General features: G+C 41.6%; 1 long non-coding RNA gene across 1 annotated transcript; it reads right to left on the bottom strand.

Annotated features, from left to right (window-relative positions):
* LOC120411892 lies at positions 1 to 13458 on the bottom strand. Its single transcript, XR_005604464.1, has 2 exons — positions 7042 to 13458; positions 1 to 2479 (listed from the first exon to the last, which is right to left on the bottom strand). It is a non-coding gene; the product is annotated as an uncharacterized LOC120411892 (long non-coding RNA).
* Between the last annotated feature and the right edge of the window lie 2568 nt (positions 13459 to 16026).

Raw genomic sequence — 16026 nt, forward strand, 5'->3', positions numbered from 1 at the left:
TCTGGTTTTGATTTTTTAATTCTCATTCTTGATTTCCACTGTTACAGCTTTTCCCTTGCAATATAAAGGTTACCTGCTGAAGAATGTTGTGTGACTTAACCTAGTACTACTTGTAAAACATTGCAAGATTCCTGAGGGAGAGGTAAGGTTAACTAAACCAGTGCATTGCTAGTAAAATTTGTTGCAGTCAAACTTAGATGTCAAGGAAATACAAACTTCCTGAATGCAAGTTTGCAGTATTTTTGGAATCATTTCTCCCAGTAACTTTATCCCACTCAATGAACCAAAAATGAAACAGATTGAGAGCAGGCAAACTTTGAAATAAATAAAACTTCTTTAATTAACTTTTTCATGATAAAGACTTAAAAAAGAGTAATTATTTTGCAGGCGCTTATCAAAAATCTACACTAAAAATCTAAATTTAGAGCTATTAGGGACAGGATAGCGACAATTGTATCTAGACTTACTTTGCTGGTCTCAGAAGTATATGAGGAGTGTATTTTAGCTCTTGTTTCTCTGTGAATTAGGACACTGATGTTATGCTGCCTATCAGGGAAGGCAGTAGGTTGTATAGTTATCTCCTGATTGGGGCAAAATCACTACCCTGAAACCACACAACCTACTACCTCATCCTGTTAGAGCATCACGTGCATCTTCTGAAGGAAACATTTCACCATTTGTAAGTAAATTACCTTATCACTCTCCAGCCCACACATTTCTTAGCCTTAGAAAGGCCATGTGTGACCTCTCAGCCCTTCCCCACAGCCCTACCTGGGAGTCAGACAGAACTGGTGGAGGGACTTCAGAGACAGGAGAACTGCAGTGGCAAACACTGTCCCTCCCAAACTAGCAATATGTAATAAAAAAGTAAGTTAGATCAGCATCCAAAACTGATTAAAGAGACCTCTTACTTAGGGTTCAAGCATTTACCAGTTCCAGGGCAAAACACGACTGACTGGAAGACATCCTCTTTGGGCTTTGTCCAGCTCATCCCTTTGTAGTTTCTCAAACAGCCTACACCAAGTGGATTTAGACAGCTGCTGAATCAAAAGTGCCATTTGATGTTTAACATGAAGACAAATGCCAGAAAACAGTGGAGAAATGGATCAGCTGTTTCCAAGTGGCCACTCCCATGGCAGTCCCAGACAGCTGCGCGTGAGGAAATCCATTGCGGACTGGGTTGTACCTCTGTGTCCTGGCACTCACACCCCACCTGCTCTCAGAAAATGCCAGAAGGAAATGGCTTTTGAGCCTGAATGGGAAATACAGGAATCTAAACACTCCAAGGACATTTGTGTACAAGAACCAAACATGCAGACAGAGCCAGAGAATGGTACAGTTGAAAAATATCTGCGTTGTCTTTCAGAGACATCCAGCGCTGACATCACAGCCACTTCAGGAAAGACAGTAGATTGTATAGTTATCTGACAGGCAGGGCATAGCCCTAAAACTATACAACCTACTACCTCACCCCAAAGGACAGTCACACTCTGATCACAGGAAGCACAGCCTGTATTCCCAGGCAGCTGGATTGCTTGATGACAACCTAGAAGACAAAAAACTTGGGAGACAAATGTTAATAGTCTTGAATTTGAAACAGTTTGCTATATACCAGTCAACATTCTGCTTAATGAGCTCCAGTTTCATGTTTGAAATGTTTAATAGATTTGCAACTTGTGAAGTCACGTCAGTGACAAGATACACAAGGGAAACAGGATACAGCATTCATTTTTAATAACTGCACTTGTGTACTTCCAGCTCCTACATGACTGTACCTTATCAAACCAGTTTGTCACTTCAGGAAAGGCATCACTATGACTTAGAATGGATGCTAACTTAGAGGGATTGTTTAACATGCTTCCAGATACTCCCCCATTATCCTAATGGGGAAGAGCTGAGGTTCTCTAAGTGAATTTCCCAGGTTCCACACAGGTAAACCCCAAAGACTGAGCAATGATTTTGTCAAGACTGTGAGGAATTGTGGCCTACTCAGCAACACTCCTAACTGAGTAGTAACCCAGCCCTGAACTGATGACCAAATTAAACACACGCCACTGTACCAGACAGACCTCGGTTAGGGGGATTGGCAGAAATGCCACTACAGCATTAGCTTCTGTAACCTCAAACTTATACTCGAATTTGAGGGGCTTGTTATTCACTGCCACCTGGTTTGATGAACAGCAACACTTCCCATTCAGGGCAGATCTAAAGAAGTGGGAATAACTGAGATATCAGTCTGTATTCTAATATAAACACTACTTTAATAAATAAGCAAACTTTTAAAACAAACACCCTACCTTAATCAGTGAACTAACCTTTTGCTAGTTAATTAAAGAACACAATAAATGCTGCATCCATCAGCCCCACATGGATCAAGAGAGTTGTTTCACTCGGCAAATCTCACCCTGAGGGCAGCTGGTCACACTGCAGGGGGATGGAAGCCATCTGCCCTGGCTTTCGGCATCACTAATGTGGAGACCTGAAAAGAGAGGAGCAAGACAAAACACATGTCTCAATTGTATTTCACTCCACACTGAAACAATTGTAAGGTGGGTGAGAGCATGTGCAAAAGCAGGGAGCAGCTTCTTTCTCCAGGAGAAACATGAAGAGCATCAGCTTTCCCATTCACCTGTTACTACCACAATTACACCACGGCCCACAGGGACCCCGACTCAAAAGAGACAGGCAAGAGAAAAGTACAGTGAAAAGAGAATAAATTTTTTATTATTTTTATTATTTTTATAACTTGAATGTTAGGAGCATTGCAGAGACAGGCAGAGAGAGGTATCAGGTACTTCACCTTCAAGGAACAAACATTTTTAAACAAAGCAGAGAAGGAAGGGGAATGCAGATATCTGACCAAACTGGATATCAATGTGCTGATCTATAAAGGACAATGTTACGCCATCAACTGAACATCATTTCACTGTAGTGGCCTGAGACCACGTAGAAAGAGGTCATTGGTTGCTGTGAGCTGCACATGGTGCCATTTGCTGGACAAAACAGGACAGGTGCAACTCTGACCATGCTGAGATCACTGCAAGGAAGGAAACACTGTCCAACCCTGAACTGCACCTCTTGGAACCTCAAAGCCCTTGTAGGCCAAACAGGATGATATTCTTTCTAGACCATATCAAAGGAATACCTTGAGAGACTGCAACATCTCATCAATGTAAAAAAAACCCAAAACTGGTACCAGAAGCCACTCTTAACCACTATGAAGAACCCTTTTGGAAAGCTCTCTAGCAGAAAGCCTGATAGTCTTCTCTATGTACTTAAGGGTTTTAAATCTCAGCATTTTCTGTGTACCATCTTTTTGGCACAGTCAATTACTCTCCCAATAATCCTCTGAAAAAACACCCCTACCCTGTACCTCTGTTTTTTAGATAAACTATTTAAAAATAAACAAGTTCTTTATGTGTGAAATCAGAGATCTCAGTATTTTTCCTAAGAGCCAAGAATTTGAAGTGGAGCTAAAATTCTGTGCAGTTCCAGCAGGACTGGGTGTGTTGCACAGTCACCTCTCAGAAAGTGGTTTCTGTGTAAAATAAACCCTGTGCTTATATCAGTAGAACAGCATTACATAATATAATCAGAGAAAAGCTGAGCATTGTGTGACTTCAAAGTGAGACTTTTTGTAAGCATCTACTTTATAGTGGTAGGATAAAAACAATGTAACCTTTCAGAATAGCAACTCTTTATGCTGGATGGTCCAGTGAAAGCAGTTCAAAGAACCAGTCTGGCTCTAAAAGGATGCATTCGCAGTAGTGAAAAGCCCAAACTACCCCACAGATCGAACCAACTCCAGTGAAAGGGAATTTTGGATGAAGAACCTACACTTACAGATGACTTCAGTGACTCTAAGAGACAGAAATATAGATCCAAAGAAAAACAACATTCTGGAGTATGTTCTAGGGATGTACACTGCCTGTCTTTAATATATCTGGAGTTCACTTACACTTTTGGGGGCAATACTAGGTGGGATACTGGAAAATGTTCATCCCCGTCAAAAAAATGGTGAACTTTAATGAACCATTTCTGAAAGATGCTCTTATTTTCTATGAAAATAATATTAGAGATTCTTTTCTCTAGGTGCTGTGCTAATATAATGTTGCCTTAATGCATGTTTTCCCACAAAAGTAGCAGTTTGTTAATTCATAATGATATTGAGATAATTATTTGTAAAGTACCATAAACTCTGTGTAACACTATTTTCTGTAAGATCTGTTATTATGGGTATTAGTAATACTCATTAGCAGACAAAAACGGAAAATAATGTGCTTTATCTAACACCTAAAATTAATTAGTCTTCTGCTCTCACAAGCTGCTCATAAACTTATTTTAATTGACTAGGTCACCAAACAAGGATGAACTTTAAAATACTTAATGGAAGAAAAATGCACGTTCGTTTTCCTTCTATGAAGACGACAGGCACAAGAAATAACTATCTGGCAAGAGTTATGTTTCTAGTTTAACAACTGTTGAATACTAGGAAAAATATGACATTTCCATATTCCAACTCTCACTGCTCACCGAAAAATGTCTTGGAACTGATGTTAATAAGTACCTCAGCAGTCACTTTGCAAAAGGCAGGGGGCCGAGTCTCCTATTTCTGTGATGTTACAGGAGAGCAGACAGTTTTAAAGCAGGGTTGTTACGTAACTAAAAGCCTTACTAATGAACAGACTGGGACAGCACAGAACAAGCATTTTGCAATTTCAAGGTACTTCCCCCCAAAACCTCGTGAGGATTTACAAAGGCTAAGCCTCCCTGGCTGCCAGGAAGAAGGAAATGCCCTGGGTGTGTGCTCTTGGAGTGCACTGTGATTATCAGGGAAGAAGAGGGCTTGAGGCTCTCCAAGGAAGGGACATTCCCCAGCAAGGTCTGGGGTCTGGATGCAGGCCAGACCAATAGTTTCCAATCTCTCTGCATGCAGTGACTGTCTCATGGCTTCCTAAGTGATGCACAGTCCCCACTCTGCTCCTACAGATTCACGATTGAAAACGTCACAAACATTTTTGGGAAGAGCACTGTGGGGGAAATGGCTGAGGATATGCCAGGGTGGACACAGCAGCCAAGGGAAGCCTCCTGACCAAATTCAGCAGGGCCTGGATCAGCAGCAAAACTGCCACACCCTTCTTCTGGGGCAAGGTTGTGCCAAAGCAGTATCATGGCAGGTAACTTTCCTGGAGATTTCAGGTAGAGATTACTTAGAGGAGGGAAGGATTCAGTTTCCTTGGATCTATGGGTGATACATTTCACACAGTGTATTTTAAAATATATTTTTAACTATATATAACCAAAATGACACACTGCCTTCAAATAGCATGCAAACTTCAAGAAGCAAAAAATACTCTACAAACACAGATGTTGTGACTCCCAGGAAATACAACATGTACTCATGATCTCACTCATTACTTAAATACAGTTGCTTCTAAAATGGCAAACAACAGCTCTTTCCCCAGTTGTGAAACTTTCCTGTAATTTAATAATACAGGACAGATTCTGCCAGAACTTCAGGCAGGCACAATGGGGGAAAACTTACAGGACCAGACCTCCATAGCCTCCTCCTCCACTCAGAGGAGATGCACAGGATGTTCTAAGATTCAGTTCAGGAGGGCTCCTCCTCTGCACAAGTGTCTGTCTGTCTCAGCTGCAGAGCATTAGCTGTGCCCAGCAGCTTGCTCACATCTTCACCTGGCCATTAGTGAGGCCAGGCTGTAACTAGGGGAACAAGTTTATTGCTCTGTCCGTTGTGATAAAGCACAAACGGGTAGTGAACTTTGGCCACGACGTTTGCTCATCCATGGTGTTCCCCCGTGCTGGAGCAGTCAGGTGTGCTGTCCTGCTTTGTACAAACCATAGGCACAGTTTTGCAGGAAAGCATTTCCCTCAGATTCATCAGAGAGATTTCTTTTAAGGACAGGAGCAATTCACACACTGTTGAGATCAACAGTACACCCTCACTTGGCCTCAGTGGCTTTGAGGGAGGCCCTGATTATCCAATACAGCACAAATTATGAGTCACAGAAGTTCAAAATGACACTTTTGGATTTGTAGAAGGCTTACACATCAAAAAGAATTTAGGGGCCAATGACTGTTTTCATTATCTGTTAAAATCAGTTATGTAAATTTTGTTCATCCTTTCTTTATTACACAGAACATCCCAGGCAGTGCAACATGGCTCTTTATAATAAATAGTTTTATGTATTCAGTGAAGCCATTGTCATTACTGAACGGTTTGCAAGTATTTGGGAAAAAGGAGCAGCTGTGAAACAAGTCAGAACTCTCTGGCTAAATGTCTACATCAGCTTAAGTAAGTCCATCTCACATACTGCAGCCTGCCTACCAGCCAGACCTGCACAGGAACTTCCTCACCCTTGTGTGGAACCATGTCAAAGTCAAGGAAATTCCTCCATAGAAACGACCTTCCAGAAAAGTTTTACAGTGGTTATCAGAAAATGGAATGTGCTTAGTGACAGCTGCTCTAACTCCCTGACTGGGTGTAGGGAGGTCTGACGAGCAGCAGATCCACAGGCTGGGTGTGCACCAAAGGTGCTCTGCATCACCACAGACATGTTCTATAGGTGTATGTTAGCATTTCACTTCTGCTGTGAAATGCCTGGAATGTTAAACATGCTTCAAAAGGGACTGCATTAGGGACAAGACGGTTTTCCATCAAAAATACACCTCATTTTTCTTGGAGGTGGATCATGTCTTCTGATTACGTGAACTGCAGTACCTACACTGACAAAATAGTTATTTTTCTATTGCATTTATGTCTGTGTTTTGCTTATGTACTGCTCTGAATGCTAGAAAGCCACAAAAGCTGGCATTCCAGGGAATGATGAAACACTCAATGTCTCAAAGCTTCCACAAATACAGAAATTAAACCAGGGCTAAGCACTGGCAGCTCTGTATGTTGCACTTGTGATCTTAAGCAAATAAACATTTAAGGAGATATATTTAAAAAAAAAAAGCTCTGAAAGGCACCACAGAACTGTTCAGTGTATTACAAGCTATTAGTTTTGTAGGACTTACAGATCAATCTCCTGTTTTCCTGGCACAATCTTTCCATCTCCTGACTTCCCAGCCAAGCTGCTGTGCTTGCCCCCACTGTATCCCTGAGCTCTCCATGGCAGAGATGACCACCACCAGATCCTAAAGCCCAGAAATCAGGGCAAGTCCAGAGTCCAGGGGAGGTGAAACCTGTGTGGAAATGGCAAATCCATCAGGTGAGGTACATCTTAGGAAAAACAAATGTTACAGGTACTCTTGCTATCTTATCATGTGTAAAAGCAGAAGTGCAAGGGCTGGATTACCTTGGAGATGGTCCCAGCAAGAGGAGATGAAGCAGTGACAAATTAGGGATCACTTTTTATTAGGAAAAGAGGAAAGAGAATGTGTCAGGTTTATTTTCTCTTGGAACATAGAGACAGTAAAAGGGGCATAGAATGCCTCTCTTACAGTATTTCCTAAACATTCCTCAGTTATCTCCACGCTCCTGGGAGGATTGTATTCATGCAACTCACACAAAAATGAAATGTTAATGACAACCTCCACGAAGATTCACTAGTTTTAGGATGTTGAACAATGGACCTTATATTTGAAAGACCTGAGCTTACCTAACTCAGGTTATCACCTGGATTTGCTTTAACATCTCTGAACACAAAACTGGACTCTTAAACTGAACACCCTCATCTTTGACTTGATATGTGATGTCCAGCTCTCCAAAACTGCACCTTTCCCACTTCCCCTCAAGCCCTGTGAAAATGAAAGCTGGGCACAATCAATGATGCAGAGCACAGTCAGGATCACAGTCTTCCAGTCTCTCCAGCTAAATACTCAGCCATCTCACAAGGAATTGAGTGATATTTTAAATTCTTTTTGGATGGAAAATGCCTTTACTACACAGAGAATCTTAATTTCTGAAGCCATCTGAATTTTAAGTCAACTGGATTTGGCTTTTTAATATGTGCAATTCATACAGTGTCACACCTAACCTACGTGACAACACTGAGAAAGAGCTATTTTTTTCAGTTCCTTATATAAGCTAGGGAAAATTAAACAGAGCCACATCTTCTTTAAAAATGCCTTTCCCAATCTCAATCCACTAATTCCTTTTTGGGAAAACTGGATTTTCACTCTGAAATTGTTTTTCTTTAAAAAGACATGCAATAAACTAGTATGTGCAAGTCCTAACTTAATTAAGCACCAAGAGGGAATATCTGTCAGGGTAAGCCTCAACAAGAAACTAAAATTCATTTTGCAGAATGCAGCCGTGCCAATAATTATAGTTGGTAGAAAAATGGCTTCTGGCCTTTCTCCCATAAGGCTTTCATTTTAAATTTTAGCCCTTAGTGAGATCAAGCAGCTGACAAGTAGGAGTGGGTGAATTAGTGGTCTGGGATCCAGGAGTAGGTCAAAGCTCCGAATAACCTAGTGTCACATGGATTTAGCCTAAAATTCTGTATTTACATCAATGCACCCTTACATTTGCCATCATCACAAACATGATAAAGTTACTTGAGTGCTAATGAAGAAGGAGCTTTATATGATGGCAGACAAGCAAAATCCATCCTTTACAAACTGTTCCATTTGTGATGATCACTTTAGAGCCTGCAGGTTTTGAAATTGTGAATAACATTATATGGAAAACTGGCATGAAATCACTGTTCTGTGTGGTATCTTTGTTTTAAAATATTGTTAGAAGCTTAAAATTAATTTCCATTGCAGAACAATGTTCTGGGGTCTGGGGTTGAGCCAGTGGGCTTGGTTCGACCTGACAGTCAGCCAGCAGAGTCCCGGAAGTCCACATGCATTAACACAGAGAAAGCATTTGTACAGGCATTGCAAACCCAGGCTGCAGTTTGTTTCTGGTTACTTTTGGGGCTCGGGGAGGGTGTGAGGATATAGACCTGATCAGACAAGCCCATTTGCAAGAGCAAGTATTGTTACTGACCCTGTTAGGCATTTTTGTGTCCCTGTCAGGGGACCTCCAGGAATTTGCCGTTAATGACACTGCCAGTTACAGAGTTCCCTGTTTCCTTTTAGTGACTGTTTTTCTTTGGTCACCAGCACAGACCCCTGTGCACTATAACAGCTTTGTTATCACCCTGGGATGGGATCCCGTCTCAACTTGTGTTATGATTTCAGAAGCATACACTTGTGCTTTGTCACGATGACTTTGCCTCTGCTCTGACCAGTTATTTTCCATCCAGAGCACTCCAACAACACTGCCAAGAGGCTTACGCACACCCTTACCCAGCCCAGCTTTACACAAGTCTTCAAACAGCAAGGGGGGAACCACTGAAAATTGCCATTTTCACCACAAGGGCCCTTCTGCCCAGCTGTGCCTGTGTGCTGAGGGGGAGAAGGCTTTTGGAGCATGGCACTCGCTGCAACAAGAGAATTCCTCCTGAATTCCAGGCTCGGGGCTTGGGGCTCAGACACACAGCACTGCCTGTGCTCAGCTCCACACAACCTTCTCTTTTCTCAGGTGACCAGGGCTCTCCACAGGTGGATTCTAGTGTAAGTTTTTGTACCTGAGACTAAAGCTTTCACTGGTTAAACATTCATGATGGGGCTGAAGCAGTGGTAGCGAGCGAGCAGATCTTTGCCAGAGCTCCACGGTGTGTTCGACTCTCTGTGTCCATTATTCATGATGCTGTTGCTACAGGCCCTAATTTTACATAAATGGAAGTCACAAGAGAACTGTTATGAGGAGCAACCAGGAAAAGCACAGGGAAAGAGTGCCTTGTCAGTTGGTATTAAAAACACAGCTCAGTATTACATTTTCTGATTGTGAAGCCTCTTGGGAGTCAAAATATGCAACACATTTTCTCTGAAGAGTAACAAGCTGAAACCTAAAATCTTGTAGGTGGTCTTTAGAATCAATTTCTTCATGTCCTGTGCACAGCTCCATTCCAATTCCCCACATATGAAAAATACATAACCTCTTAGCTCCAAATTCATCTGCCTTATGGTTCCTCTTAGCTCCTATTTAAAAACTACTAAATTCTATCTTAGCTATCATGTAAGCTATTGTTCTGTGCCTGCTCAGGGATGACAGATTTCAGAATTTAAGATCTGCCCTGCCAGGAGCAGATTACACCTTCTCTGAAGACAGAAACATGCACATTACTAGTGTCAACTCAGAAATACAGCAAGCAGACTTGGTGCAACTGAAATAATTGATTCCCTTCCCCTTATCAACACAAAAAGTAAGAGCCATGTAGAAGTACCTGCTTTTCTATCCCACAGCATTGGTAGCAAACACACTGGACAGTATTTCAATATTTTCCTGTTGGAGAAATAAGTTTTAGGCACAGAATCCATGACATGTAACTTAAGATATACTTCGAAAGACATATCTTAGTTGTGAAAGTAGGTCATGCATTTAAGGCATTTCTAGACTCTTCATGTAAATATTTTTGTGTGTATAGAATAGTATTTTAATTATTTGTCAGAGTTCATTCTCTAAGAACACAAAAGGAACAGATATTTCTAAGAGTTCTCATAGGGTAATAAGTACAAGTACTTCTTTACAATCTTTTACTTTATGCATTGCACATTTGGTTCTTAATGGAACTGCATGCTTGAAGCACACCTCAGAAAAAGTTGATACAGTAGAAGAAGTTCTTGTGTGAAGATCGCAGACTGCACAGATAGGGAGCCTGACTAAACAATACCATGACATCTTCAAACGTTTACTACCTTGCATTATTTTGGGACTCTTGGAATTTCCTCGATTGGAGTTGGGTATTTGTTCACCTATGAGCAAGTTATTCCATGAACAAAGTTAAAGAGGGGGAAAAAAGACAAGAATGTTAGAAAGCAAGAGAGTTTATGTGTTGTGATGTGAATTGAGTCTCCAGCCAGAACTTTTATCAGGAGAATAAAAGAAACAGAAGCAATTTAAATCAGCACCACTATCAATTTATCCACTAGGTGTCACAAAATAATCATGCAACCAGATGAAAAGCAATTATATGTAAAATGTGTCAGTGTACTACATCAATGAAGTGCTGCTTTGAAATGAAATCTGTGATAAGAGCAGATGCAGGAAAATGTCATGGATCTCATGAATATGCATAAACTGTCAGGAGTGTATGGGAACCTGTGCCATGACACACAAAAGCTGTTGCTAACCATGGTGTATGTCATGTAATGGATTCACATACAAGCATGTAAGTGTTCCATTAAAAAAAAGGTCTTACCAAATCCTAAAAGCAGTATTACCAGTCCTCAGAACTGCAAGATTTATGCTTCTTGCTTTTTAATACTCCAGCTACTGGACAAATGCATTGTCTCAGATTCTCTACAAATATGTAAAAATCCCTCATGACTACAGGGAAAACACTGCCAAGAAAACAAGTTCTGGGGGCTAAAATGTATGAGGAAGAAAACCATAAATGTATCATTAATATTAGCATAAAATCACCACAAATGCCAAACACTGGAATTGGTAATAACATGTGACAGACACTCCTCAGATCCAGACTGTTCTTTTGGAAGGGCAGGGTAGAAAATTACCAAATGGTTCTGCAGCCATTATTTTCCAGAAATTAGCCTCTACTGCATAAGCAGTATTTTTGTTCTTAAATATTCGTGGACCACGTACACCTGCACTCATCCAAAACACTGAGTGCATTAAAGGATTAAGGCTGGGCTGTGGAAGCAGGCACCTTGGCTTCCAAAATGTTTCTTTAATAACAGTAACTTTTCCTCAGAGTTGCATAAAATTTTTATGGGCCAAGTAGACTCCAGTGTGAATTTATCATTATTGGTACTCACACATAATCCAGACAATTAAAAATGCTGTAATCACTAGCATATACAACATTATGAAGTAGAACAGGCTGGTTAGATAAGAAAAGGAAACATACCCTGGACATTTTTTATCATCCAAACATAAGAGTACCAGGGCTATATATGCTCTGCTGCCAAGTGCCATTGCATAAAGCCAGCCTAAGCAATGTCAAAACCCCTTCCCCCTTGTCACAAATGCAGTAAAAGAACATATGCCCTACCAGGGCACTGTATACTGCAGTTCGTATGTTTTTATCCTGGCTGTAAAAACCAGGCTTTTTCAGGGTGTAAGCAAGCTCACTTGATAAAGTTTTGATTTTTTACAGTCTTTCTCTGTAAGATGAGCCGTCTAAATGTCAGAGCTGGCCAACATTATGCAAAGCTTGGAAATATTTTCTTACTTGGTGATCATAGGGAAGCTTTTCTTCCCTGCAATTTTCCCTTGTTTTTTTCAGCAACTCAATTAAATACTTGCGCTTACAGGAACACAGGTTCAAAGCTGAGAGAAATACCTTTTGTTTGTTTGTTTGTTTCCAATACTAGCACAAATTAATGTGTACATGCTAACGGAATCTGATGTTGTGAAATACACTTTCAGAAAAACTCAGAACTATTCTCTGAAGTTCTCTCCACATTAAAACTGTTATCTGACTTTAAAGAGCCCTCCAGTGATGCCCATTCAAGCTGGCAGAATTCAGACCCTCCTGAAGTCAGTAAGAATTTTGTTATCATGTAGCGAAGCTGTGATTTCCTTTTAGGCACAGCCAGACAGAAAAATGCTGAGGTAACTATTCATTACATAAACTCCTGCCTCTTTGATGCCAGAAGGTGAACAAGCAGATGTACAGTACTATTAATTCTCCTTAAGGAACTTAAGTTGCTCCTTTTTGATCTTTCAGTGGTCCAAGTCTGCAATATTTTTTTTGTTTTAGTCCTTGTTGTGAAAAAATCAAAGAATGACAGAATAATTCAGGTTGTAAGGGGACCCTGAAAGCATCCCATCCAACCACCTGTTCGAAGCAGGTCTAATTAATCAGGTTGCTGAAGCACACACCCAATTGAATCTTGGACACCTCTAAGGATGGAGAACCCACAACCTCTCTGGGCACCTATCCCAACCTTTGACCATTCTTTGGTTAAAAGATTTTCCTTTGATCTGACTGGAATGTCCTTTGTTCCAGCTTATGGCTGACGGCCCTTGTTCTATTGCTGCGCAGCTCAGAGAAGAGCCAGGCTCCACCCTCCCACCCTGTCATCAGGCAGCTGCTGGCAGCACTGCAGGTCTCCCCTCTGTCTTGCTCTTCCCTGCCTGGACAGACCCAGCTCTCCCAGCTTCTCTGTGCTTGCCACGTGGCCCAGCTCTGAGGAGCCTGGTGGTCCTGCCTGGGTCAGTGCATGTGTGGTCTCACAGTGCTGGTCTCTCTCCTGAACAAGGGCGCTCTCAAACTGGACACAGCATTGATTAGAGGGATGGAGCAGCTCTGCTGTGGAGAAAGGCTGAGAGAATTGGGATTGTTCAGCCTGGAAAAGGGAAGCTTCAGGGTGACCTAAATGTCCCAGTACCTAAAGAAAGCCCACAGGACAGACAGGGAAAGACTACTTAGTTATAAGGGCCTGGAGGGACAAGAAAAGGGGGACTGGATTCAAACTGACAGAGGGCAGGGATATTGGGAAGAAATTCTTCCCTGTAAGGGTGGTGAGGCCCTGGCACAGGTTGCCCAGAGAAGCTGTGGCTGCCCCTGGATCCCTGGAAGTGTTCCAGGCCAGGTTGGATGGGGCTCTGAGCAACCTGGTCTAGTGGAAGGTGTCCCTGCCCATGGCAGGGGGTTGGGATGAGATAAGCTTTAGGGTCCCTCCCAACCCAAAGCATTCTGTGATTCTAACACAGTCTCACAAGTGCTGTTTAGAGGGAGGATCACTGCTCTGAGCTGTGCTTTTGCTCGTGCAGCCCTGGATGCAGCTTGCACACGGCTGGTGGGTGCATCAGGACCCCCAGATCCTTTTCTGCTGAGCTGCTTCCTACACAGCTGTTTCATCATGATCTCACTGATGACAGTATTTACACCATTTCCAAATTATCAATATTAATTTTATTTATTTTATTTTTTTAAAAATTTCATCTATCCTAGGCCTCACTTGGCCTTGAAGTGCTGTGAGTAGAACAGCTTAGGAATGTGAATGTACAGCAAATGTGCTTCCCATTAGCTCTTAATGCCATAAATCTAAAATCCTTGATACTACTGTTAGAGCACTGCTTCCACTCAAATCTTAAAAGAAGCTTTAGACAGCATAGTAAGACTCAGCAGCCACACAAGACACTTACTGCTGTGTAGGACAGGCTTGCAAATGCACGTAGATCAGAGGTCCCGCCCTTATGCATCAGTATTTCACTTACAATGGAATAATTTTAAATTACATTAAGAACTACAATCATATTCTACTATCATTTACTTTTTCATACCCTCTGCCACTAGAAATATGCTTGAAGATATCCATCCAGCCCCAAGTGCACGATTCTGGGAAAGTTTCCATTTAGATGAGAACATTTATGCTCATAACTAAATGATTTTTTTTAAGCTTAATTCAATATGAATAACTAGTTCAACTTGGTGTCTGCTCATTAGTGAGCAGTTGCAAGGAACTGGTTAATCATTGTTTGCCATCTGCTTTGGAGAATCAGCACTGTACAGAATCTTTTCTGCAGCAAATAAACCACAATGCACAAAGAGCACTAAAGGAAAATTTTGTTTTCAGCTATGGGGTGTTTTTTAGCACTCCCCATCGGATTTCTTGGCCAAAAATGAAGGCAGCCCCTTTCAGGTATTTGCTGTTCTCTCAGAAAGGCTCCAAATTCTCTAATCTCTCCAGTCTGTTTTATTAAAACCAACTCTTAAGTTCTTCTAAACAGACAAGCCAGGACTTAAAACACTACATTGAGTCAAAAAGTACATTTGCCTCCTCACAGAAAAACATCAAAATGAATAAATAAAATTGGTTGACTATCTATGCTGCTTTCTTGGCTCATCTTCCCCATCTGGTGCGACTGACAAATGCTGTGTCATACTTGGAGAGGGAAGGAAGTTTCCATTTTTAGATTTCAGAATCCAGGAGTTCCTAAAAAAAATCATTTACTTCAAAATGAGGAAAAATATATGTGAATGATGTAAAAACGTTCCACTTAAACACAGAAAAATTGCTGGGAAAAGGCACTTCCTAAACTGAGGTTTTCTTAAAATACACATTCCTAACAAGTGGCAAAAAATAGCAGAATAAATGCTGAGCATGAGAAAATCAGTACTGCTAGGCTCACTCTCCTATCAAAGATCTAGTACTGGGGGCCATAATTCAGGTTATGAAAGTCCTTTCTCAAGATTGATTAAAGTTCATTTTAGAAACATCAGCAAGAAAGCCAGGGTCCAATGTTCTTCATATTGAGAGGGCTGAAGACTGCAATCTTCCAGCAGAAAATCAGTGTGTTCCTCTAGGCCTTGCAAATACTGAGCTCACAGTGTATTCAATCATTCAAACAACCTGTCAGTGAAAAATAGTTTTCCTTTTAAAAACTTCTTAAAACAAACAGTGGGGTAATGCTCCCTCTGACTTCTTGCTCCAGCCATAAATTTCAATCATCCTCCTTTTCTTTGCAGATCTCCTGGGGTATTGAATCATGGAATCACAGAATGGTTTGGGTTGGAAGGGACCTCAAAGATCATCCAGTTCCAGCCCCTGCCATGGGCAGGGACACCTTCCACTATCCCAGGTTGCTCCAAGCTCTGTCCAACCTGGCCTGGAACATTTCCAGCGATGGGGCAGCCACAGCCTCTCTGGGCAACCTGTGCCAGGGTCTCACCAATCTCACAGGGAAGAATGTCTTCCCAATATCCAATCTAAATCTGCTCTCTGTCAGTGTGAAGCCATTGCCTCTATTCCTGTCACTCCAAGCCCTTATCCAAAGTCCCTCTCCAGCTCTCTTGGATCTCCTTTGGCACTGGAAGGGGCTCTAAGGTCTCCCCAGAGCCTTCTCTTCAAGTTGTTTTATCTAATGACTGGGGAGACCTGCTCTTGCAGATTCCTGAGACTTGACAGTGGTTTGCAATTTGAGATAACTGATACTAACAGAGGTCTTAAAAAGAGATTATCCAGTAAGCCTTTGGAGACTTTAGGGTTCCAGACTCAGTATGGCCTAATATGCAGAACAGGACTCTTTGACAGTCC

The sequence above is a fragment of the Corvus cornix genome, chromosome 1A (assembly GCF_000738735.6).
Source record: "Corvus cornix cornix isolate S_Up_H32 chromosome 1A, ASM73873v5, whole genome shotgun sequence".
Classification (NCBI taxonomy): Eukaryota; Metazoa; Chordata; class Aves; order Passeriformes; family Corvidae; genus Corvus; species Corvus cornix.